Source organism: Cyprinus carpio, chromosome A13 (genome assembly GCF_018340385.1).
Source record: "Cyprinus carpio isolate SPL01 chromosome A13, ASM1834038v1, whole genome shotgun sequence".
NCBI classification, from domain to species: domain Eukaryota; kingdom Metazoa; phylum Chordata; class Actinopteri; order Cypriniformes; family Cyprinidae; genus Cyprinus; species Cyprinus carpio.
Genome location: NC_056584.1, coordinates 15,169,351 through 15,195,083, shown reverse-complemented (window position 1 = coordinate 15,195,083; position 25,733 = coordinate 15,169,351). Strand labels below are relative to the sequence as shown.

At 37.4% G+C, this 25,733-nt stretch overlaps 1 long non-coding RNA gene across 1 annotated transcript in view; it reads left to right on the top strand.

The window, feature by feature from the left end:
• Positions 1–3,233, top strand: part of LOC109058721 — a 261,589-nt gene extending 258,356 nt beyond the window's left edge. Inside the window, exon 5 of the long non-coding RNA XR_006161501.1 lies at positions 2,880–3,233. This is a non-coding gene — a long non-coding RNA (uncharacterized LOC109058721). The remainder of the gene's footprint in view (positions 1–2,879) is intronic.
• Positions 3,234–25,733: the final 22,500 nt, after the last annotated feature.

The window sequence follows — 25,733 nt, the reverse complement described above, 5'->3', positions numbered from 1 at the left end:
ATTATTTCAGAAACACCCAAGGGTGACAAGAGGTTTTCATTGCAGATTAAAAATCAATGATCTTTTCAGCTTGTGCCGGCAAGGGTTAGCGCTGCAGAGAAAGAAACGGCTTTCACAACAACCATTTGATTAACCTGGATGATTTTATGTGCTGATAGCATCCACGGTGAGCAAATCATTATTAGATCTCATTTTCTGCATGGAGAAAACCAGTGAAGCTTAGCTCCACGTCGTGCCCTATGCATTGAATTTATGTCTTTGACTTAAATAAGAATAAAGATTGAGAGGAGAAACGGTGCAGAAACTCCACATAGATGTGACGAGTCAGAGAGAACGGGCTCTCTATGTGTTGCCAAAGGAGGGCAGTGCCCGCTGCACCCTTAATGACTGTGTTTGTGTGTACAGTGTAGAGACAAATGCATAAACCTCCTGCAGCAGAGATTCTGTGAGTAAAGGATCTGGAACATGCAATATAAACACACTCATCACTCCTTATCCTCCTCAGCCAAGGTCAACAAAAAACTCTGCATTACCTCTACATCTCTCTCCTTCTTCGTCTTGCGCTTTCGTTCTCGCTCCCTCTGTCAGGGTGGGCACATCACCCTCTCAGAGCGGGCAGGCGAGCGAGTGAATGTATCTCAGGGTTGCTGCTGCGAGCACTTGATCTGAGAAGTAGAATGGATGGGAGTGTATTGTCAGACTGTCATTCAGCCGGTCTGCAGCAGCAGTAAGCCTTCACAAAATATTAAACTGCTTTCACCACATAAAAGCCGTCCTCTCATACTGCTGACATATGGCTTGAAAAACCACCTTTGGTTTGTTTTGGTGAGGTGGAAATTGAACACAACGGCTATTTGAAGTGGGTCAAGTAGCTTTTTTCAGAAGTTGATTATACCAATGACAGTATAGAGAGAAGAAAGCAAAAGCATTGCTATTACAACCTGTGAAGTTTTGAACATAACCAATGGAGGCACGAGGGGAAGGGGATCGAGCTGAGACTTGTTTGTGTGTCAAGTGTTGTAAAACCTCAAACATCGACTACCAGCTCTTGCCACAATAGGAAAACATGGCCACCTCTTCACAACTGGACAATCATCTTGGGATGCAGTCACAAGTGGTTAGGGGAGATCTAGTAGTCACCTTTGATTTAGTCAGTTACATAAATCACTATGTTGCTGTGTTAATTCATGTTGATAAAGCTAAAAAAAAAAAAAAACAACAACAGTGGCATGCAGAAGTTTGGGAACCCATTGCAGAATCTGTTAAAATGTGAATAATTTTAACAAAATAAAAGAGATCATACAAAATGCATGTCATGTTTTATTTAGTACTGTCCTGAGTAAGATATTTTACATAAAAGAGGTTTACATTTAGTCCATAAGAAAAAATAGCTGAAATTATTAAAATAACCCCATTCAAAAGTTCGGGAACCCTTGATTCTTAATACTGTTTGTGGTTACCTGGATGATCCACAACTGTTTATTTTATTTGATTTATTTTTTATTTTTATTTTTTTTTTTTGTGATGGTTGTTCATGAGTCCCTTCTTCTGAACAGTTAAACTGAGCACTGTTCTTCAGACGAATCCTCCAGGTCCTGCAGAATCTTCATTTTTCCTGCATTTTTTGCATACTTGAACACTTTCCAGCAGTGACTGTATGATTCTGAGATCCATATTTTCACACTGAGGACAATTGAGGGACTCAAACACAACTACTGTATTAAAAAAGGTTCAAACATTTACTGATGCTCCAGAAGGAAATGCCATGCTGTACTTGCATGTTTCCCGGAAGATAAATTAAGTACAATTTACCTTGATCTCCAAATTCAAAAAGCTCTTAATAATAAATTCAAAAACAGCTCTTAATAATGCATTGTGTTTCCTTCTGAATAAATATTTATTCCGATTTTTTTCTTTTTTTTTTCAATAAAGAAACAATTTTTAATAGTTTTAGTTAACAATAACAACATTGCTCCAAATGTGATTTATGTGATCGAATCGCAAAATATTCTGCACCCCGTTTACACTTGTTTTTAGTGCTGGCCACTTTACCTGTGATGGGTCTCAGGTGTAAATGAGGCAATGGAGCTGTTCCAGCAAACTTCTGCCAGTTCCTCTCTCATTCTCCTCACCTCCTCTGTGCTCATTTTTACACTTACATGAAATCTATCCCACACCCTCCCAAGCAGTCCTGGCTCAGAGAGAGATAACAGTGGATTTGGTCCCGGCTGGGCCAACGATTTCCACATTGAACCTGCTATTCATATCAGAGAAGCTACCTGAACATCAGGCAAGAGAAAAGGTGTGAAATAGTGTGACCAATCTGGAGAGTTCTGGGCAGACAGACAGTGTAAGACTGTCCAGGTGTCTTATAATATGAGGATTAGAGGTTTGCCAAGGATTGAGCAGCACAAGCCTGATATGAAAAGAGAGAGAGAGAGAGACTTACTGAGGACTTCAGAGAGATCAGAGGAACTGCCTGTGCTGGCAGAGTGCCACAACCAAGACCATCATTTTCAACCCCCAAATTAGAGAGGTGACCATCTGACAATAAAACAGCCTGTGGAGAGGAGAAAAAAAGAGTCAGCCTTCCATTATAAATATTAATCAAATGGAAGCCTTTCAGAGATGGCATTTCTCTGCAGGAAAAGATGTAGTACTTGCCTGTCAGGGCAGCAGTGGAGGTCAGCATGGCCTTTCCCTTGGCTTGAGTCAAACTTGATTTAGCTCTTTTTGCTAGTATACGGTAAAGTTTGAAACCAGAAGATATTAAAATAAAATCATAAATAAACTGAGAGAAAACAACTGAGAAAAGTGCATTATCCTTATGTTGAGAAGGGAAAATTCTAATGTTACATCCTCATATTGTTCTTCTGCAGGTCTTTAACCAGTCCAACTCTTGGCAGGTGCAGAACACTAAAGGACCATTTTATTTCTAAATTAGTCTGAAAGGCGCACCACAAAGACTGGAAATGCTGCTGCCCTTTCATTTTAAATGGTACGTTGGCATTTAACACTACACATGTCAGCAGAACTTCACTCTCCGTTTATGGCTTCTTAATGTATGTGTATTTGTTCACTGCCACTTATGATATTAGCTGTTGTCATCTGCAGTGGAAAAGGACATTGCAGATATGAAAAAGCATTCTTGTGATCATAAATGAATTTGTAAACTACATTCATAAACTCCCACCTTTTTATATAGCCTCCTCCACTTTCCAGTAGCACAAAATAATCGACTTTTACACACAGAAAAAAAAAAAAACTTATATAGAAAAAACTATAGCACATTACTGTAATTGTTTTTCATTTCCCCTCTTCCTTTCCTTTAATCTTTTTTTTTCTTTTACAAAAAGGTGACTGATGTCACCTCTCTCCACTTGTCAAGTGTAAGATGCTTTTAAAATAATAAAAAAAAATGTATATTTAATCAGAGAAATAATGTATATTTATATATATATATATATATATATATATATATATATATATATATATATACAATAATTACCATATATTTTTACAATAAAATACGTATATAATGTACAGCAAGGAGAATTTTGTTGTGTTATAGGTGTATATGAGAGATACAAATGCCACCTGATAATGACACTTACTGTACATGTACATCTTTCTCTTTCTTTTTGCCATATACATGCCCACATCTGACAATGCGCTCCTCCCTCAAACTCTCTCTCTCTCACTCTCTTCATTCTCCTTCTTTTTCTGTCCTCCCATTATGAATAATGAACTTGTCCTCCTATGATCAGGCCTATTGGGGATTTCCGCTGCGTGTGTCAGGGCCTGTCTAATGGATTGCTGTATGCTAATTTGGCTAGAGGATGATGGGCAGTTCTCTCCTGGGGTCACCAGTGAAATAAAAGAGCCCTTTGTGCAAGTCTGAGCCATGTGCCTCCGACTGACTGGCACAGACCTTGAGAGTCTTTCTTTATACTTGTGCACAGCTACTGGAAAAGGAAGAACAATGGGAAACAACAGGCTATGTCAATATTGATTTAGGGAGGGATGTGTGTCTTGGTGTCCTAGACCTTCGTAAACTCCTTCAAAGTGTGTATGTAGGTAATCGTCAGCCGTTGAACACACTCTTAGATGGTTTTAGATAAGCTTCTTCCATCTTCTGCGACCCAGAATCAGTCTCACTGGCCTGTTTCCAACCCTAAGTCCATCAGCCATTAGACCATTAATGAAGTAACCTCACATTGTTATTGACTGGCTTGTCAGTAGCCCTGCCTGAGTCCTTAATAGGATCCATTGGTCTTAAGTTTAAAAAGGGCTGAAGGAGCTAGAGGAGGCCATGCGCAGCATTTCAAGTGCCCTGCAGAGGTGAGCAGCTGCCAGCCCATGCAAATGATCTGGCGGAGACAAGCTGCTGTCTTGACGAATGAAAAATTCTGCCATTCAGCCATGGGATCAGTACAAACAGAACTCATTAAGTGTGGTGGGCCTTTGAATAAAAATATGTACAACAAAGGTTAAAGAGTTAAAAAGGTAATGATGCTTTTACAGCGACTTGTGTTTCTATTATCTTAAAGAGATAGTTCACCCATAAAAATGATAATTGTGCCATTATTTATTCACCCATATATAATCCAAACATGTATGACTTTTTTTCTTTTCTTTTGTGGAGCACAAAAAAAAATAAATAAATAAAAATAAAAAATAAACTAACATTCAAAAACATATTCTTAAACGCAAATCTAAACACAAACTAATCAGTTGTTTAAGAAATGAACATTGTACTTCTTTCATGAAGTGTCATGAATGCAGCAAGAAGAGCTTCGGTGAATATCAAAATTTTGAGTCAATCAAGAATGATTTTGTTCAGTAAGGATGCATTAAACTGATTAAAAAAGTGACAGTAAAGGCATTATTTTAATGGTTGTATATGCTCGTAGTATATTGAAAAAGTGACCAGGATATTCTTAAGAAATTAAACTTTTATGTTCCACTTAAGAAAGAAAGTTATATGTGTGTAGAATGGCACATTGGTTTTTGTTTTTTTCGTTTTCTTTTTTTTAGCATCTTTTTATTTTTGTATTTTTTTTAAGACTCTTCTTTCATTTCAGGCTATTGGGTTCATCCTGCACATAAAACTGATCACAGAAAATTAATCTAAGCGTTTGGAGAAGAGACTGGAGATACTGTATGAACTGTCCCTCTGGAATGGGCTGCCATTAAGTTTACTAAAAATGTCTGTTGGTTTCGCCCAGACAGTTACTTAGGAGAGCTGTGTCTGAACGGGATCCAGATCTCTGGTATGTGGTGCAGTAATGACAGAGAAATGTTGTCATAATTATTGTAATTTCTTTTGATTTAGAAAGTTGGTGCAGTTTTAATTGAGAGGACAAATTTAGCTGTATTGGACAGCCGAGTTCATGAATGTGTGCCCAGTAACAGTTCAAAACTTTTTAAACTAATCAAGATAACTTTTTGCTTTCTTTCTTTCTAACATGTTACTAATGCTGTAAGTCATACGTTTATACGATGTCTGCTAGCTTACTCCGAAAATGTATATTCTGTGAAAATGTATCTTCCAGTGATTATGCATGAAGATAAATTTCAACCCCAGCTCAGCCCAGCATTTTATTCTCTTGGGTATCATTTGGATTGTGGCTTTAAAACATTTCCAGTGCTCCTGAGGAATAGGAATGTATCAGTAAAATGAGATAGTTAGCATGTATTTCTTATTACGAATGATTTGTATGGCCATCTGTCTTTTATGGCTGAACCTCTAGCATTTCACAATGCCATCAAAACCTCGTTTTCTGACCGTATTCACATAAACATACAAAATTGAACTGAGTTGGTTCCAATCAGAATGTCAGATAAATGAGATGCCCGTGTTTTGATGGCCTGCAAAGGGGACAAACAGTTACCATAGTCCTGTTTACAATATCAGGCATTCTGTGTGAATTTGCGAATGTTTATTGATGGCTTCCAGTTCTCTTGGCTCTTTTGGTATTGATGAATGGCAGTGGGTGTGGTGTGATGGCTCATGTGTGGTCATAATTTGTGACAAGTTGAGCATTCTGGCTGGCTTTATGGCATTTGTGGGCTCGAATTGAAAGGAATAACAGGGTGTTTTACGGCAGAGTGGATTTCAGTCTTATCCTGACTAATAGACTTGTGCAATATTACTCAACATTCATTCCGCTCTAACTGAAACATTGCACAATAACATGCCTGGAAGCAAGATTTAATAATTGCATTTGGGTTTTGTGATTTGAATGTTGTTTTATGAAAGCATATTGCTCTTGCAGCTGCCTAGATGTGGTTTGAAAACACATGAAAACCTCAATAGACTGATATGTTGGATTTGAATATGACTTTTTTTTTCACCCTTATTTGACCCTTAATCGTTAAGCAAGATTTGGTGTAAGATTATGCTAAAAGAAGATAATAAGATGTGGAAATATGATATAAATGGGAAAGGTTTTGTATAAGGTCAGCTTTGTATGTGTTTTGTCCTCCAATTGTTTTGTGTTTGTGACTCAACTGACTGAAAGAATGTAACTCAAACTCTGCCCTTTTCTGACAAAGCTGTCTATGCAAGTGCTGGTTAAGGAAAAGCTCAAGTTTTTCTAAAGTTCCTTATTCTAGGCCCTACTTGTAATTTTATTCTTCATATTTCTTCATAATTGTTTGCTGTGGCCTATAGGTTAATACCTATAGTGTAATGAGCTGCGGCACTTATGCTAACTACAGTATGCTGATTCATTCATTTTCCATGTCATTCATCTTTCCTAACTTAAATATAAATTCTACAAATATAATTCTAAAAATGTAAAACAAATTTTACCAACTATTAGAATACTGGTATATGTGTTCATATAGACAAAGAGAAACATAACTGTTAATATAATACATTTGATTCAAATCATGATTGCTGAACAGTCTGAATTGAATTGATTCAGTTCAGTTGAATGAATGATTCAGTGACTCGCTCATAATGACTGTGGCTGCATCTGAAATCTCCTACTTCCCAGGGACAAATGTAGTGCGTCTCAATTACATTTATACTACATAGAACATATATACTTTATAGAAACCATTTTTTACCCCTCAAAAATTTTCATTTTTGTTTTTTCCATTTCTGTGTCATGTAAAACACGTTACGACTCCTGCCTTCTGTTCCACTCCATTCAATTTTGCTCTATCCTTTTCTGTTAATTATTAACAAAATTTATGTAGGGGTCAAATAATCAGTAACTGTGCTCATTTTTATCCTGTTATTATTTTTTTTTTTTTTTTTTGTGCTAAATGAATATGATAAATTGCCAGTTCTGCACTATACAAACCTCCCCCTACACACATGAATAGTGTGCAGGTTTACCTGTCATTCTCAGAGTCCATTATCTTAGCTTATCACTGCACTACAGTGGAGCTATGCTGAGGACCGACAGCGTGGAGGCCTGAGGGCTGTGTGCATCTTTACGGCAGCTCATTCACCCCTTAGTTGCCTGAATGAGAAATGTGCATTTCTGCCAGCACTGACAACAAACCACAATTGCATGTCCCCAACAAAATAAAGCTCCCTCACTAAGTCAAGAAAAAGACAGCAGGGTTCACTCCTCCACACATGTCTGTATTTAAGAATCTGTGTGTGTGTGTGTGTGTGTGTGTGTGTGTGTGTGTGTGTGTGTGTGTGTGTGTGTGTATGTGTATGTGTGTGTGTCTGCGCGCGTGCACACATGTGTGTATTTAAGAAGCTCAATCTCCTTATTTTCTTCTCCCAAGGTTACGGTCATCTTTTTGTACTGGATTATAAAAGGGTTCAGCCCGATGGAGGTGTTCAGTGTTGTCTTGTAATTAGAATGTAATCCTCCTCTCATTGCACACACTCATTGCTAGACGGTCCCTGCATGCAGTTGGAATAATGTGAATGAAAAATGCGAATAATAGCTGTGCGTCTCAAAGTAGCATCTTTTTCAGGAAAGAAACTATAGGAAAACACATAAATATTCCTGTCTGATTGTCCTCTGATCCATTGTATTATCACAGGTGCTAAAGGAAGATTCTTCAAATAAGGGTTTATTTTGATTACAACCTGGCTTTGTTTGCATACAACCTGCTTTGCTAATGTAAAAGCTTTGGATTGCAACAACAGTCTGGCATTCTACAGTTTTTAGTGGGCTAGTCCTAGAGGATATTAAGAGGATATTGAGAGCAAACGACTTAAAAAAGGAAACATAGAGTCCCTTGCAAAAAATGGGCAAATAAATAACATATAAAATGTGAGAAAAGTTGAAGACAGAAGGGACATGAGAAGGTTAAAAAAAAGAAAAAGGTTAGTTGGCTGGCCTTTATAGATCTGTATGTCTGTTGAGGGGATCAGCAGGCAGCGGCTGATGAACCTCACTTTCTATTAGTGGCCATGGTAGTGATGTTCTCTCCCTAACGATCAATAGGCTGAAGGACAAGAGTGTCAGAAAAATGAGAGACCCTTCTCTTTCTTGGCAGGGCAGTCTCAGAGCGGACGGTGAGGCACTGAGTGCCAGAGACCCTTAGTCCCTCTAGAGTGGCTTTGAGTGAGGGAGCCATTTGGGTGGAGGCGGGGGGGGTAAGGAGGAACTCTCATCATCCAATGTCCTTCTTTTAACAGTTTAAAAATTAAAAAAACAACAAAACCAACACAACAAATCCACAAAACCTTTTCTGAATGCTTGGAGGTTGTTTTGTTTCATCTCTGGATTGCATTAAACAACAGTAACAAATGAACACTAGGTACTTGTAGCAAAACTCTATTCTGTCTCTTTCTTAAAAGAATATTATTGGTTCAATAAAAATTCAGTTGATGGCATTTGTTGCATAACAGCAATTGTACACCATATTGCTTTTATACATTACTTAATATAATACAAGAAGTTATAAAGTAATGTGAACTTTAGGCATAATATTGCCGCCAATGAAAACAATATATCGTTGCACATTTATAGTCAAATTTATCATTGGACATCTCCAAGCAGCACACTGGAGCATTGTTTAGTTCCTCAATGAATCAGTAGTTTTAAACAAATTGATTACGTATGTGATTTTGGATGCAGTTTTATATATATATATATATATGTATATATATATATATATATATATATATATATACACATTAATGAATAGAATAGAATAGAATAGAATAGAATAGAATAGAATAGAATAGAATAGAATAGAATAGAATAGAATAGATCTGGCTATTCTGTTTGCCTACGTTTAGCAATAAGAAATAAAAAGTTTTTTTTTTTCTTTTTTTTTTCTCAAAAGCTGAAATTTCCCCAGTATTACTCCACAAATGTTGTTGTATAGAACCTGAAACATTCCTTAAAACACATCTTCTGATTGATTCCTGTCAATTACAAGGGTTCCTTAGCTCCCATTTACACTCGTCTATTCCCTGGACATCATCAGCCCAGCAGAACAAACATCAGAGGAAAGAGTGTGGATTACTCCATCAGTGCCCAGTTCTCTGACAACTTCTGTGCGATCAGGGATGACGGTTAGCATTTCCCCCGACCCGGTCACGTCTATTCAGCCTCTTCCATTCAGACAGGCAAATTAAGCACTTCCCTATCCCCAAAAGCATCCTTTGCCTTCACAAATGCTGAATATGAAATTAGCTTGCAACTATTAAAAGGCAGCACTGGATCATTTTGTGCTGAAAGGAAAGTAAAAGGTTCTGTCTCTCTCTTGCTCTCTTTCTATCTCTCTACTTACCTATGCTCAAGAAAAGAAAAGAGGAGAAAGTCTTGTGCCTTTTGTCCTGTTTGATTCTCTCTCTGTCTCTCTCTTGCTCTCTTTCTATCTCTCTATGTATCTCTGTCTGTGTCTTTCTTTCCTTCGAGAGGCTGTGCTAGAGCAGGTTTATGTGACCAAACACGATCTTCGGACTCTCATATGTGGGTTTACATTAAAAAAGCAACAACATTAATTTCCATAATGCATTCTAATGGATTAGAGGGCTGTTTGTCAGGCTAGGTCAGGGTTCTGGGTTTAGTCAACACAGCAACCCACCTGACAAGAGCTATTATGTTTATACTTGTTACAAGCCATGGAAATAAAATGCACATAATTAGCTATTTCAGCCATGATCTCATTTATTCGCCAGCATCCCTGTTTGCTCACCTTCGGCCTCTCGTTTCATATTATAAACCATCAATGGGGCAAAAGATACATTATCATTTGTGATATCGGGTGACAGCTCACTCTCTGTGTGTTTGTGTATGTGAGTTGGGGGGTGTAAATCGTGCTGTAGACCAGACACCAATTAAACGTCTATTTGATGGGGGCATTAGTTCATCTGAAGCATTTAGAGGCAGATATAGTCAGCATGCCATTTGTACTCTCTTAATGAGCAGTACCTAATGGAAAGGCTTTTTATTTGACGATGCTCTGTCGTGAACATTTTGTCAATCAGTTACTTATATTTCTCGTTCATAGTACATGAATTAAGTACATAAACTGGACAGTTCAAGACAACGCTGCAGGAAGCTGATCCATATCTTGTATGCATATTCTTTTCTTAAAGCGTCAGTTAATCCAAAAATTACAATTCTGTAATTGTATCATTCCAAACCTGAATGATGTTTCATTCTTTCTTCTCTGGAACAGAAAAAGAGATGTTACAGAATGCACTGGCCACTTTGTTTCCATATGAAGTAAATCCAGACTGTGAAGTTCCGAAAATGACAAAAAAGCACCATGCACTGTACTGTTCAAACGTTTAGTGTCAGTAAGAGTTAAATAAATAAATACTGTACATGGAGCAAGCTTTCATTCAGCAAGGCACATTATATTGCTCAAAAGTGACAGACTTTAACAGTTACATGCATACATGCCAGTGGTGTGCGGTGGTGTTTTAAAATGAGGAGGCAGTTTTATAAATATATATGTATATATAAATATTATATAAAAAAGATAACAAATATAATTATATTTTGTATTTTATTAATATCATTTTTAATTTTATTTAATATTTTTAATACTAATTATACATTTCATAGTGTTTTTATGCAATTTTATATTTATTCCAAAATAATAACTAAAGGCAGTAACAATTTGAACAATATTCTGAAACAGTTTACAATAAGGTTTCATTAGTTAACATTAGTTAACTACTTTAGTTAACATGAACTAAGAATAAACAATAGCCTACAACATACAGAACTACCACATTTTGCTATAAGTTTGATTGCATAATTTCTGTTAATAGTGTTAATCGTCTGTTTGTTTACGTCTTTTATTGATTTTTCTGAACATTTCTGCAGTATACACATAAACTGACAGTCATCACTGAGAAGCTACTACTAAATATTGTAGAAACTTAATTTTCTGTAAAGTTGCTTTGCAATGATTTGTATCGTAAAAAGCACTATACAAATAAACTTGAATTGAATTAAATTGAATTTCTACAGCATTTATTAATCTTAGTTAATAATAATTTCAACATTTACTAATGCATTATTAAAATCAAAAGTTGTGTTTGTTAAAATTAGTTTATGCACTGTGATTAGTTAATACAAATACAGTCATTCATTGTTAGTTCATCATGAACTAACAATGAACAACTATATTTGTATGAACGTAAGCAAAGATGAATAAATACTGGAATAAATGTTCATTGTTTGTTCATGTTAGTTAACTCATTAAATGACACCTTACTGTAAAATGTTACCAGTATTTTTTTATTTGTGAACTTAAGTTCAGCTATTCTTTTTAATAGTGAATTTATTTAAGTCAAGGCATGCTTTGGGGTCTCTGAAGAAAGTCAATGGACCGAAGGGAGGCAAGTCTCCACTGTAATTTTACCTGCAGGTGTCGCTGTTGGACAGGGCTACTTTATAAAAACTAGTGACCTTTAGACATTTTAATATCATATTTAGTCTTTTATTTTTGTAATATGTAACATGTGATAAAAGACAACTACAGGAGAGAGAATATAAATAATGACAGAAATGTGGGTCTGTTCTTCACACAAATCTATCACACAGCTTCAGACACCTTGGAATATAGTGTGTAAGTCATATGGTCATATTTATGCTTTTTTGTCAATTTTGGAGCTTATCAGCAGGTTCCAGTTTCTCTTAAATGATGCAGGAATTTAAATTTAAAAGGAATTTTAACTATTACTTTGAGGTCACTCATGCACTGAAAATAAGATGCATTACTGAAAGTGATTAAATCAAAAACAATATATGGCCAATATACCGGGTACTTCATTAGTTTTATATCTTGTATTATTTCCCATACTTGAAGAAGCAAGCATGCCAAGAATATGCTTGTGCTCCTTTGAACTCAAAAAATCTTCTCCTCAAGCATTTAAATTTAACCTACAGAACAAACTTCTGTTCCTCTCGTGGTCTGCGCTGAACTGATTTTTGTTTTAATTAATGCTCTAGATGACCACAGCTGCTCCTGAAGCCTTCCATTAGAGGGCTTCTAAATGGGCCCGTAGAGAAAATCCTGAGATCCACATCCACATGCAGTGGCCAAAGGCCTGCGAGTGTGCCTTCACATATAAGTAAAGTTAAAGGCATGTTCATATGCACATAGCACTCCCACACACACAGTAATTACTGTAGAGGGCAGGTTCATGGTTTGTAAGTCTGCAAATATGGTTTCGACCAGTGCATTCCTCAGCATCCGTAAAGCACATGGTGCTTTCTAATAAACTCCTGCTCGGGCAATGCTCCAGATGGGGGTTAGGAGAAGGAACACTGATGGTGGTAAGTGGTTTCAGTAGAGACAGCCTGCCCCTTCATCCCTAGCCAGCAGAGAGCTGGGTGTTAGTCATCTTTGGCTGCAGTATACACTTTGTGTTTCAGCCACATTTTCAGTGTGTGTGTGTGTGTGTGTGTGCATTTGTTTATTATATACTTTCTGCCCATTTCCTCTGAAACCCAACCTGGGGTTTAAGGTTCCTTTCTATCCGGATGTTTGTACCCCCGGCAAGAGCTTGGATTTTTTTTTTTTTTCATTTAAGCTGTTTCTTTCATCTTTCTTTCTCTCTCACACATACACATCACACAGACCTGCTGTGGCTTCCCTATGGTCATTCTGGGCCTGTTTAGTGGAATGGCCCAGACCATTTTGTTCTTACAAGAATACCTGTCTGCACTGCATGCTGCTTTTGTTTTTTACCTTTACTGTTTTTACATCGCCTCTGGCTGCATGACAAATGCAGTGTAAAATTCTTGTGTTCCAACAGAAGGAAGTATGAGGCTGCAGAAAAGTCACATACTGTATGTGTGTTTACCTTTTTGATGAGAAATATATCACCATTGCTGTTTATATATGTAAATTACCATTCAAAAGTATGAAGTCAGTATTTATTGTTATTATTGTTGTTGTTGTTTAAGAAATTTATACTTCAGTACACATTAAATTGATAAAAGGTGACAGTAAAGACGTACAATGTTGCAAGATTTTTTATTTCAAATAAATGCTATTCTTTTGAACTTTCTATTCATCAAGAAAAAAAGAGTTTCCACAGAAATATTTAGCCCCACAATTGTTTTCAACATTAATAATGAATGTTGAAATGTTTCTTGAGCACAAAATCAGCATATTAGTATGATTACTGAAGGATCATGTGACACTGAAGACTGGAGTAATGGCTGATGAAAATTCACAAGAATAAATTACATACAAAATATATTTTAAAAATGCAGTTATTTTAAATTGTAATAATGTTTCACAGTATTGCTGTTTTTACTGTAATTTTGATCAAATAAATACAGCCTAGGTGAAAATAAGAGAGTATAAAATCCTATATACATACTTTTGAAATGTATTGTATGTATGTCACACTTTACCTGGTAGCTCTTAATTTACTGAATCGAGTTTTGTTGCTTATAAATCTTTGAAAGCATATTTGCCTTGAGGACTGTTTTAAAAATTTTAATATATTGCAAGTTAGGTACAAGAGTGAATCATGTGTCAACACCCCCCTAAATTAGCATTTTTCATGAGCAAACTTTATGGTAAAATGCATTTTTGATGACTTCAGGCCAGTGATACGCTTATGTTCAGTGTTTATAGTGCATATATGTATTTACTGAGTTAAAAAAAAAACAATTAATTATGATTGTATCATATAATGAACTGAATGACAGCAGTAAAAAACAAACATCTTTCACTCATTTCTAGACTTTGATAAACATGACATTGGTTTAGATACTAATTTAAGTAGCTTTTTCATCTGACACAGTAACCCTTGACACCCCTCCCTGTCTCTTCACCCAGCTCTCCATACCTCTCCTCTCTTCTCTGCAAGACCTCATTTCCTTCATCCCTCCCTCCATTCCTCCATTCTCTGTCCAGTCTTTACAGAGACAGACAGCCATTCTCCTTCATTGTCTTTTACAAAGAATGGGGACTATAGCTTGGTTCCCCTTTTAATATGGCTGCTTTTTATGCCCAATTCATCCAAATTAAATTGGTCACAACCCACCTGGTGTTGCCCTGTCTTCAGTGTGTCTCATGGATCATTCAAAGCCTCTCCAGCCAAACTTCACAACCTCTGCTGACCTTGTGTCTTGCTAGTCTGTGGCTATTGTGCTTAGCCCAATAAAGGATGGCATCCCCAATAGAGGTGGCGTGCACTGAGAGGGGCAGCAGGAGCTCGAGTCCCTTCCCCTTTCATTCCACACTCTGAAAGTGCCCTTCTGGTCATTACAGATTTCATTCATAATATAAAATGTAAGAAATGAGATAGCAAAGTCAAACTTAAAATAATAATTCAATTAAATTAATAATTCTGAGGTTTATTTGTTACAAATAATAGAAAATAAATGCTACTGTTTATTGATAAGCCTTCTGTGTATCATATTTATAAGCCGATTTTTATCAATTTTACTGCAGTGTGGCATTTTTTCTAATAATATATATTGTATTGTATTAATTCGGTATTGTGCTTTTATCCTGTAAAATGTGTTGAAGTTACATTTAATGGCAATAATAATTATATTTATTTTGTATAATAATAACAACATTTGATCATGATGATTATTATTATTATTATTGTTATTATTAGATTTTATAATAGAACAGATTGATTTTTTTTCATGTTCCCCATTTCAGATTATATTACATTTATGAACATTATTATGATAAAAAAGCACATACAATTATATTAATACAAAAAGTGATGCTTTTTACTTTTTTTCTACACAAATTTTAAGATCAGATAATAGGTGTGGAAAAGCAGGTGAGACTGGGAAAAGGATAAAAGACAACAAAAAAAGAGGATAATTATTGAGGATGGAGTAAAGAATGTGGAGCGGCTGGTGCATTAAGAGATTTTTAAACAAGGGTGATTTATTTAATGAATAAATGTTCAAATATTATAATAAGTTGTTTATGTAAATACTATTTGTGCTATTTTTTGAGGGCCCTCTGTCCTGTCTGCCCCTGTGGAGTTGCACACTACTGCCCTTAACTTTCTAAAGGGTCACCTTTAGACCATTAGCGGAGCATTGTTTCCCCCCACCAGCCCAGCCTGTGCCCCCTGCATCAGCCCCCAGCCAAACCCACACAAATGGGAGCTTTTAATTATCATCCTCTCTTTCTCTATCTCTTCCGGAGAATGCCTCTTGTCTTTTTGGTCATAGTCATGCCATGTCCTAATGTGCCTGGATCCGCACAGACAGCCATAATGCAGCTCTCACCACTGTTTATTAGCCAGATCCATTTGCCACAAGTCCCCCCTCCACCGCCCCTCCGCTGCCACTACGCCCGTTTTCATTCTCCCTCCACCTCTTCTTTGTGCTGCCATATGAATGCACTTTGATGGTTGATAATTATGCCTGTCCTTTTGACACGAGGATCTGCGGCCTGCCCTTGTTAAGCCAGTAATTAGCCTGTCCTCCTTATTTATTGAGAAAGTACAAATTATCCCTTCTAGTGGGCACTGGCCATTCCCCGCTCTCTCACTCTCTCTTATTCTCACTGTTTCTCCCTCTCTACTCGCTCTACGTTCTCCTTGTATCCCTCAGCACTTTTGATAGGCTGAAAGCAGCTGCACTAAAGCAAGATAAAGCTGCACCATCAGGATGATGAAGAGTGTGGATGGAGAGGCGCTGCGCCGAGCACAAAGGCCGCAGAGGAGCGGCGACGGTGGCGTGAGGACAGCTGAAGAATACCACAATGAATAGCTCTCATTTGTGAATATACAAATCTGGGTGGAGGAGGGTGAGGACCTGGGGGAAAAAATCTATGGGTCACAGTAAATAAAGTCTGGAGACCATAAGCTAAAGACAAACATGGAGATGTTAATGTAAGTGTGTGGACAAAGCTGACGAAAACCTTGTTTTCTCTGTTTATCTCATAAGGGGCAATTAAACTTTTTTCACTTTCACTTTCACTTTTTTTTTTTTTTTTTTCACTGTCCAGAGCTATTTTAGTATTTTCTTTACATACTGTTATAGTATTTATAAATATTTGAAAATATATTTTATTTTTATATTTTCAGTTTTCATTTTAATTATAAGTTTTAGTAATTTTATGTGCTTTTGTCATTTGTATTAGTTATTTTCTTTTAAGTATTATATTTTAGCTGTATTTTTATTTCAGTTTTAGTTTTAGTAATTTAAATACTTCAACTATTTTTAAATAAGTTGCCAAGGCAACATTTCTAATTCTCACATAAGTGTTTAATCTACTAATTATATTTTACTTTATTTCAGCTTTCAATTAAGAAGACATAAAAAAAAAAAAAAAAAAAAACTATTTTTCCATCTTGGTAGAGGAGGGTGCAGGACCTGGTGAAAGAAAAAAAAAAGTCCACAGGTCACTAAAGTTTGGAGGCCATAGGAGCTATTTTTAAGTTTTCCGTCTAATATTTATATTTTGTTTAATTTCAGCTTTATTTCAATTAACAAAAAGAGATCAGGTTAGAGGAGGCTGAGGACCTGGGGAGAAAAAAATCCACAGGTCACAGTAAATTAAATTTGAAAACCATAAGCTAATAACAAATATGGAGATTTGTAAGTAAGTGTATGAACATGGTTGACGGAAACCTTGTTTCTCTGTTTATCTCAAAGGAGGTGATTAAACTTGTAGCCCACATTGCCTGATTTATTAAAATAATATAATAATGCTCTCAGGGTCTTAGGTTTGGTTTGGCCTTCCAGGGCTGCTCTGTCAGGGAGCTGTGTGATCCAGGAATGACGCCTGCTTAATTTCAATCGCCTTCCTGTCGGAACCTTGTTTAATACGGTACAACAAAGACCATGATCAATATGTAGCTTGTTGTTGCAGTCTTTTTGCCAAAATCATTCAAAACTTGTCCTTTTGTCTGTTCTATTTTTTCCCATCCTCTTTTCTGTTTCTCAGCCTTTCTATTTTTTTCAAGAGGTCTGGAATATTAAGCTATGACCCCCCGTCGTCCCTTTCCCCTCCTCAGCTTTCTCCATGTCTTCTTTAGCCTGAACAAAACCCATTTGCTCCAGTACGGCAGGAGGAACAGTATTCAGGTGGTCCCCTCCCTCTCCTCATGCAGACCTCTGCCCATAAGAGCCTCCCAATCAATAGAGATGTAAATAAGTTCAGACAGTTGCCAGACCTTTGTCTGCGTCTTAGGTTTGAGAGGCATCACAAGGATCTATTTTGGTCAGGCTGAGATTTTTAATGTGTTTAGTTTCAGTGTTCGGAGAGAAACAACACACTCTTTTGGACTAAATACCATGGATTACAAGTAACACTTGTGCAAGTTTGATCTCTCTTTTTTTTTGGACTAAAATGACAACAGACTTTTCAGTTTCATGAGTGCATTCAATTAGCATTTCTAAGTTATTTTCAGGTGGTATCATACTGACCATCTCAGACAGGATATAGGCCTACTATTTTTTGTTTTTGAAAAGAATAAGGAATCTAGTTGTAAATTTTGTTGTTTATCATACTATTTTATTTCAGTTTTAGTAATTTTAGTAATTCATATTACTTATTATTTGTTAATTTAAGTTTTTCATCTAATATTTATATTTTATTTCAGCTTTATTTCAGTCAACAAAAATATTTTTTTAATAATCTTAGATGTAGTTAACAGTGACACTGGACTGTCGATTGATCAAATTTATAGCATATACTGTATGAATATTTGCTGAAACAAGACTCTAAATGAAGAGGCTTCAAATATATTACTATGATAAACAAGAACTGAATAGACTTTAGACATTTGTTTTATTTCCATATTGTTAAAAATCAAAGGCATAGAGCAGGCTTGTTAATTCTGAGTCTGAGGTCATTTACTGATTTTATTTATTTTTGTCTGCATCGGCCAATACTGTGTCAAGTAGTTTAGTGAGGTGTTTCCTCTAGAAGCAGACTTGCACAAATATGACGGTGATACTTTTTGATTTGCAGCAAAGTAGAACAATTACTTATATTTATATATTATAAATGTAAGGTTCAAAACAGCATTTATTTGAAATAGAATTCTTTAGTAACATTATAGATATCTTTAATGTCACTTTTGATCAGTTTAATGCATCCTTTGCTTATCAAAGTATTAACTATTTTCCTTCAAAATATAATAATTTCACTAATGTTTTCAATTGACCACTCACAGTTTTTACAGAAAAAAAAAAAAAAAAAAAAAAAATCTGCAAATAGTTGCTCATGACATATGCTGTACTATATTCCAGCCATTGCAAATGTCTGTCTTCCATTGTCCTTCCTCACAGTTCACACCTGAAAGTACAGTGTAGACACCATTTCTTTTCCAATTAACATCTCTTTCCCAGAGGAGTCTCAACACACACAGAAATATATATTAACATACCAACATACCACACCCATATTCAGGACAGTTACCATTAAAGGGGGAAAAAATGGGAATTCTGTCATTTACAGACAGTACACTCACCCTCATGTCGTTCCAAACCTGTATGACATTCTTTCTACTGTGGAACACAAAAGGTGACAACCTTTGACCCTGTAGACTTTCACAGTATGGACATTTTTCAAAATATATTACTTTATGTTCCACAGAAGAAAGTGGATCATACAGGACTAGATAACATGAAGGTAAGTAAATGATGTGAGAAATTTCCTTTTTTGGACATCCTAAAATATTAACCACAAAGAGAGATTTATGTATATATAACTGCACCAAACATCTTTGATTTCTAGAATTTCTTAAAAAATTGTCATTGCAATAATTAAACATTAAAAAGGAACTCATGGTTCCTAACTGTTTTCTTATTAGGATGGACATTCTGTTTGTTGCAATGTTCTGAAACGTCTGTTAGTTGATTTTAGCATATTTAACATGCTTTTAAAACAGGCAGTTTGGTCAGAGCCATTAAAACATAATGAGACAAAAACTACAGTAGCTAAGAAAGAATGCTGGCTGAATGTTCGCTGGCCTCTTCACCCAAAGCCATGTGATAATTCTGATCTGTGCATGACATTACAGAGACATGGCTGTTTACACTTTCATTTGAATTTTGCTTTCTTCTTGTTTTCTGTTTTTGGAACAAGGCCCTTTCTCTACACGCATTCAGCTCAGCTCACAAGGGATTAGCTGGGGTTTGCTCAGAGTCCAAAACAGGAAGTCAGACATAACAAACACCCTTAACAAATGAACATATAGACAGACCGGTAAACAAACACAAAGATGTGTGCATGCAGTCCAACGGCTGTCAGTCTCCACTTTTGTAGTTTTCGGGCTGTATGTGTTATGCGATTTAAGAACCAAAATAACATGTTTGCGTGTGCTTAATTACAAGCACTCAGCTTGTAAATTGAAATTTCATATTTAGGCAAAGCTGTGGTGCCTGGGGGCAGATCTCCTGCCCTTTTGTTTCTGGATCCCAGACCCAAACCCTGCTGCATTTTTGGACAGGGTCTGTGGACGTCTGTGGCCCAACCCGTCCCACTGCCACTCAGGCCTGTTACTCTAGGCCACCATGCTTGGAGCTATGGAAATGTCTTGCTGTGTCAATGAATGTGTGTGTGTGTGTGTGTGTGTGTGTGTGTGTGTGTGTGTGTGTGTGTGTGTGTGTGTGTGTGTGTGTGTGTGTGTGTGTGTGTAACAATCTCCAAATAGAGAAGAATGGAAGCAGTGAGTGAGGAACTGTGCTTGGTAGCCACTAGAAACGTAATTAATGAGCAAGTTTCTCATGATTAACTTTTATTAAGCTGTACCCTTGTGCCCGAAGCCATCAGGTAATGAGTGAAGGCTGCAGAACAGCATGGAAAATGTACACCTTTATACTGTATCATCACATATTTGGACCTACACAGCCATACGCTATAATTAAAACCAGGTCCTGTGTTGGTGCATCATTGAATTTGTGTTCTCAACCCATTCAAGTGTACACACACAGCAGTGAGTAGCGAACACACACACAGACACACACACACCATCACCATGAACACACATCCGGAGCAGTGGGCACTGGGCAGCCATCTTTGCTGTGGTGCCCGGGGAGCAGTTGGGGGTTTGGTGCCTTGCTCAAGGGCCTCATCTCAGTCGTGGTATTGAAAGTTCACTCCCCCCACCATCCCTGCCGGAACTGAAACTTGAACCTGCAATATTTTTTATGCTTTATTTTAGGGGCATTTTTGTTTACTTTGTATGACAAAAGATGTTTGTGCTCCATTGGCTCTGGTACATGAGAAATTTTTGAACAGCTTATTTGAATGCAAATAAACCTTCTGAACTTGTAGGGAGTAGGATAGGAAGTTCTATAAGGTCTGTTCTGGTTTGAGCCCATGGCTCGGCAAGAGGACATGAAGCACTTGTCCAGAACAAAATGAAATATGATGGCTTTAGTAAAATGTGAGGTGGGAATCAGATTTCAAAATCGAGGCTTATGAAATAATAAATAAAAATCCCTGCAGCAAGTGCTTGCTGGTGCCTGCAGCTGACTAGCTTAAGCGCACCACATTATTCACGCATTGTCTTTATAAGATGGCACCTCATAAAATGGCATTAGCTGCCATTGCTGGGGCTTGAAGCTTCATCCTGCTGGGTTTAGACCCAGCGTGTTCACCAGTGCACATTATTAGAGTGACATCTGCTTTACAAGTCCTGCACCCAGAAGCATACCTAAACATACCTCATTTCAGCTCCATTCTCTCCCCACCGCCCCTTCGCAAGCCTCCTGAACAGAGGGTGTGTAACTCATTTTGTTCTGTCGTCTTCTCTCTCTCTCTCAATTTTAATTTGCATGTGGTGTCATTTCTCTTTCGTTCCTTCCTTTCCTCCCTTCTTTCTCTCTCTGTTTGCAGCCCTCTGGCCAGTGATGAGTGTTACACAACAGAGGGCTTCACTTTATCAATCAGCTGTGGCACAAACACTTAGTGCATTACAGCGACCATCCTTTATTTCAAAGCCCTTCACAGAGGAGGCATGCAAATTGCTCCCGCATCAGCCGCCTTGACAAAAGAGCAAATTACCCAATGCGCACAACAATTTCTGAAGGCCCGAAGAGGACGTTGTCTCTGGCCTTTTTGATTTAATGTTACAGATGGCATGCATTTATGCATAGTTTATGTTATCAATGAGCTGTAAAGTTCACTGATCTAAATTCTACTTTCGGCTGTGCATTTGTGTTTTTGAATACATTTACAGACTGTAAATTCTACTTGGTAAAATGTTGCATGAAGGTTCTGGTTCATCTAAACTGCACAGTTTTTTTTATGTGACGGTCATGCTGTTGTCGGACTGATGGACTAGATCTCTGAAATCCCATGCGATAAGGCTGGAATGAAAAAAGAATTACAAACATCACAAACTGTGTAAGACAAGCTTCCTCTGATCTGTTTTATCAACCACACACACACACACACACACATTGAGCCAGTGATAGCCCAGCCAGGAGCTCCTTTAAGTCCGCTGTCAGAAAGTATCCTTCCAATTCAATGAAAGCAGCATCAAGTGCTGTTTCACAGAATGCCAGGCTTGACCATCAATAAAAAGCAGTTCTTGGCACTGTCTGATAGTGTTACTCGACACAAGAAACAAAATTATTAACATGACCGTCCCGAATGGGAAAATTAAAGTTTTGTAAATGGATAATCACCAGTAGAAGTGTGATTTTAGCATGTGATGTTTAACATAGTCTGAGTCATATTTTCTTTTGCCTTGGATAGTTGTGTTTGTGACTGAAGATGAGGACATTCTGTTTTATTTGAATTTGTGCTGAAATACCATGGAGTTTGATTGGATGTATACTGCCTATGATGTCAAAACATCAAAAAGGTAAGGTACTGTAAATGTTGCATTTTAATTAATTTATTTATTTATTTATTTATTTATTTAGCATTATGTTGCATGACGTCACATTGCATTGCATTGCATAACATTTTAAACATCCATCCAACCGACTTTAGTCTTTGTTGAGTTTAATGGTCACTTATAGCAGAAACAGGTATAGCAGAAACGTATACTGACTTGATATATATAATGTCTTCAGTGAACCTCAGTAATATGTTTTTGTTAAACTTGCTCTGGACATGGCTGAAAAATGGCAAGTCATCCTGTAGTCACTCTATCTCTGCAGCAGTTAATTCAATTACTTTTTTAAAAAGTATCCCAAAGCACATCTGTTTACTGACTTTTCCTCAGGCTAATTAATTATCCTTTCTCTTTACTTACATTTGTGTTTTCTTTTTATTTCTATTATATGTACTTCCATAGTTTATTCTTAATACTTTGAGTACAGTACAAATATATCTGTAAAGCATTGTTTTAACTCTTCTATTAATAGTATTACTTGCATTGTCAGTATTCAAGTGAACATTGTCTTCAAAATGGCTGCCAGAACATGGCATTTTTTTTTATTCTTTTTTTTTTCTGCAATACAGGCAAAAATGATAAGAAGTAAAAACAATAGCCTTGTAATATCATTCCCAACATGTAGACAGAAATTTGCATTTGCGCACACAACAGTGAGTGATGTATTTTGACACGGCAGATGAGGTCTGCAAGAATGAAAGAGAGAGAGAGAGACTATCCGGTTCATTCAAGTTTAGTTAGTATTCCTCTGGGAACAGGATTGTTTCCCTGAGTAGCATTCCTTCAATGTCCTGTGGCCGGTGTTCCTTGTTAGGCTGTGGCCCTTCCAATGGAGAAAAGAAATAGATAGAGGGAAAGAAATAAATAAAGAAGAGAGAGCGAGTGAGATGAGGAGGGGCGAGAGTGAGAGAGAGGGCCACTACGCCAACACCTTGACGTAGATGTACAGCTGCTCACATTGCGCCTGTCTCACCTTTAACCTCGTCTGTCTGCTGCCGCTTTTCATTTTCCGCATTCATACATCAATGAGCTTTTCATGCTGACACCTCATTTTGCAGGCTACTTTGGTTATGGAGGCCGTGTTTTGCATATCGCAACCCACCCCCCTCCTGACTCGCCAGTGATCTTTAAAGAGAAGGAGAGAGCGGCACAGAAGGAGAGCAAGTTAGCTACTTCTTTTCTTTCTGATGCATACCTTCATCACTTTTCTCCTTGTCATGCAAAAGTTCTCCTCTGCTTGACACCAGCTCATCTTCTCCAAATCGAGCTTAATTGATTGATTTCTGTCTTTCATTTTCCCGTGTCTGTCATTGCTGCTCCTGCATCTCCCCCCTCATGCTTCTGTCACTCCACTTTGTCTTTGCTCTGTGTTTGACAGCTTTGGTCTGAGTATACAGGCGAATGGCTTCCCTCCCCCATCACTCCTCTTCAATCTCTGTATTTCAAGTAAATATTACATTCCTGTTGTACTCAATAATGGAGACTGGTTTCCAGGATAATTATTACTGGCTAATTAGTCAACACCACAAACAGTCGAGCCAGAGAACATGTGGCTTTGCGTGCTGGACCTATTATAGTATATTTACCCCCCCTTCATGCTCAGAAAAGACAATGACAGCTTGAATGTTTGATATGCATATTTCTTGGTTATATGTCTCATACTTATGTGACAGTTATATTTTCATAGAGTTAACAACATTTTAATTTATTTCTTATACACTAAAATTCTCTATCATGAATAAACACTTAAGATATATACATTATACTTTTATACATATTATACATATACTTTTGTTCCTCTTATTTAAATTAATCTGAAAAAAAGCTTCACCACATTGTATTTTTAAGTTGAAGCATTGACTGCATATACAATATTTTACACTAACATTCCATAACTTGAATGAATGCTTTAGAGAAACACAATAGCAATATTTACATCATTCTTCAAAACAGAGAACACCTTTGCTTTTTTGTGTAAATGTTTTCATTATTTACATTCTAACATTCAGTAGATAATTGAAAACATGGGTCCGAAGGAAGTGCCTGTTGTAGACACACCACCCTGAAAAATGCTTTTGTCCCTGCCGCCTTACATGCTCCTATGAGCTAATTGTGAATTAAAATCCCGACAAGCAAACAAAATGTTTAGTTGGAGCGAGGCTGACAGCCGTGAGGAGGTGTCAGCGAACGAGAGGGTGGGCTGCCGAATGAGGTGATGAAGGAAACGACAGGAAGAGTGTGAGGAGTGAGTGAGTGAGTGAGTGTGTGTGAGTGTTTATAATGGAAAGGGGGTGGGTTATGTGTGCCGTATAGGTATCATATGGATATCTGCCAAACCTAATGTAATAAATTGATGTTTTCCTGAGCCTGAAAAGAGGGACCCGTGCTTTTAAGTGGCGAGGGGCTGTCATCTCTTTGCATTTGTGAGAGGAGAGGGGAGTGTGAATGTCACTTTCATGTAGAACTGCAGCTCTCTCCTAATGAGAGATGGGGTCTGCCTCAGAGCCAGCCAAGGGGCCAAGGAGGAGACGCCACCCTCCCGTAGCCTCCAATCCTCAGAGGGGCTGACAGCCTCCGATAAATCAAGACGCTCGCTTCCTCTCTTCCCTGCCTGCGCCACCTGCGGTGGGTGGAGAGCGCTCATTTTCCACCCAGAAAGAGAGAGAAAGCAGAGAGGTGTAAAGAGGGAGATAAAGCGACGGGAGGGGGGCGGAGAACAAAAAAGAAAAGATGGTCAGGGCCCACAAAAACTCTCCGCAAATGTCCTTTGAACTACATGTCAGTGTTTTTGCTGTACCATACCTGTCTGCACCATCCACAAAACAACAGCATGCAGCAACTGCATTTTTATTATTATTTTTTTTCTGTTTTGTTTGCTCGTTATGTTTGCGTCAAGTTAATTGTGTTTTTGCTGAGTGGTGCAAGGCTGTTGTGTAGTGTTACCTATAACACTTAGTTATCTAGAGCAGAAGAGTCACACAGAGGTAATTATCCTGTTAAATAAGTTCAGGTGTTGGATGAGGCTGTTTGCCCCTGCTGTCCTGTGGAGCTAATGTCCATGCCCTGCCCAAAGGCATCCAGTGACCCATTACTGCGAGCAACAGCACTCACAAGCAGATGTGTACCATTTAAAATAGCGCCTCTGCATTATTAAATGAACTTAATGGTTTTTTTCCACCTCTATATTTTAACAAAGCAAAGCTTGCAGTCAGATCACATTGGTCGAGATACATTGGTAAAATATGACGATGTCCGGCATCAACAGTTTTGTTCATTTATTGCCACTTGCAGTCAAAGGAATTTACTAAGTATAAATTATGCAGTTGCTGATGCCCTTTTGCAAATCAGGTAACGCTGCAGATGTACCCACAAAATAAGTACCTATTTGCATGCTTGCACTAGATTGTGGAGGATGCAGTGAACTACCACAATCTAGCATCATATGCAGTGACTGTACAACATCGCTCTACCTCTGTGATCC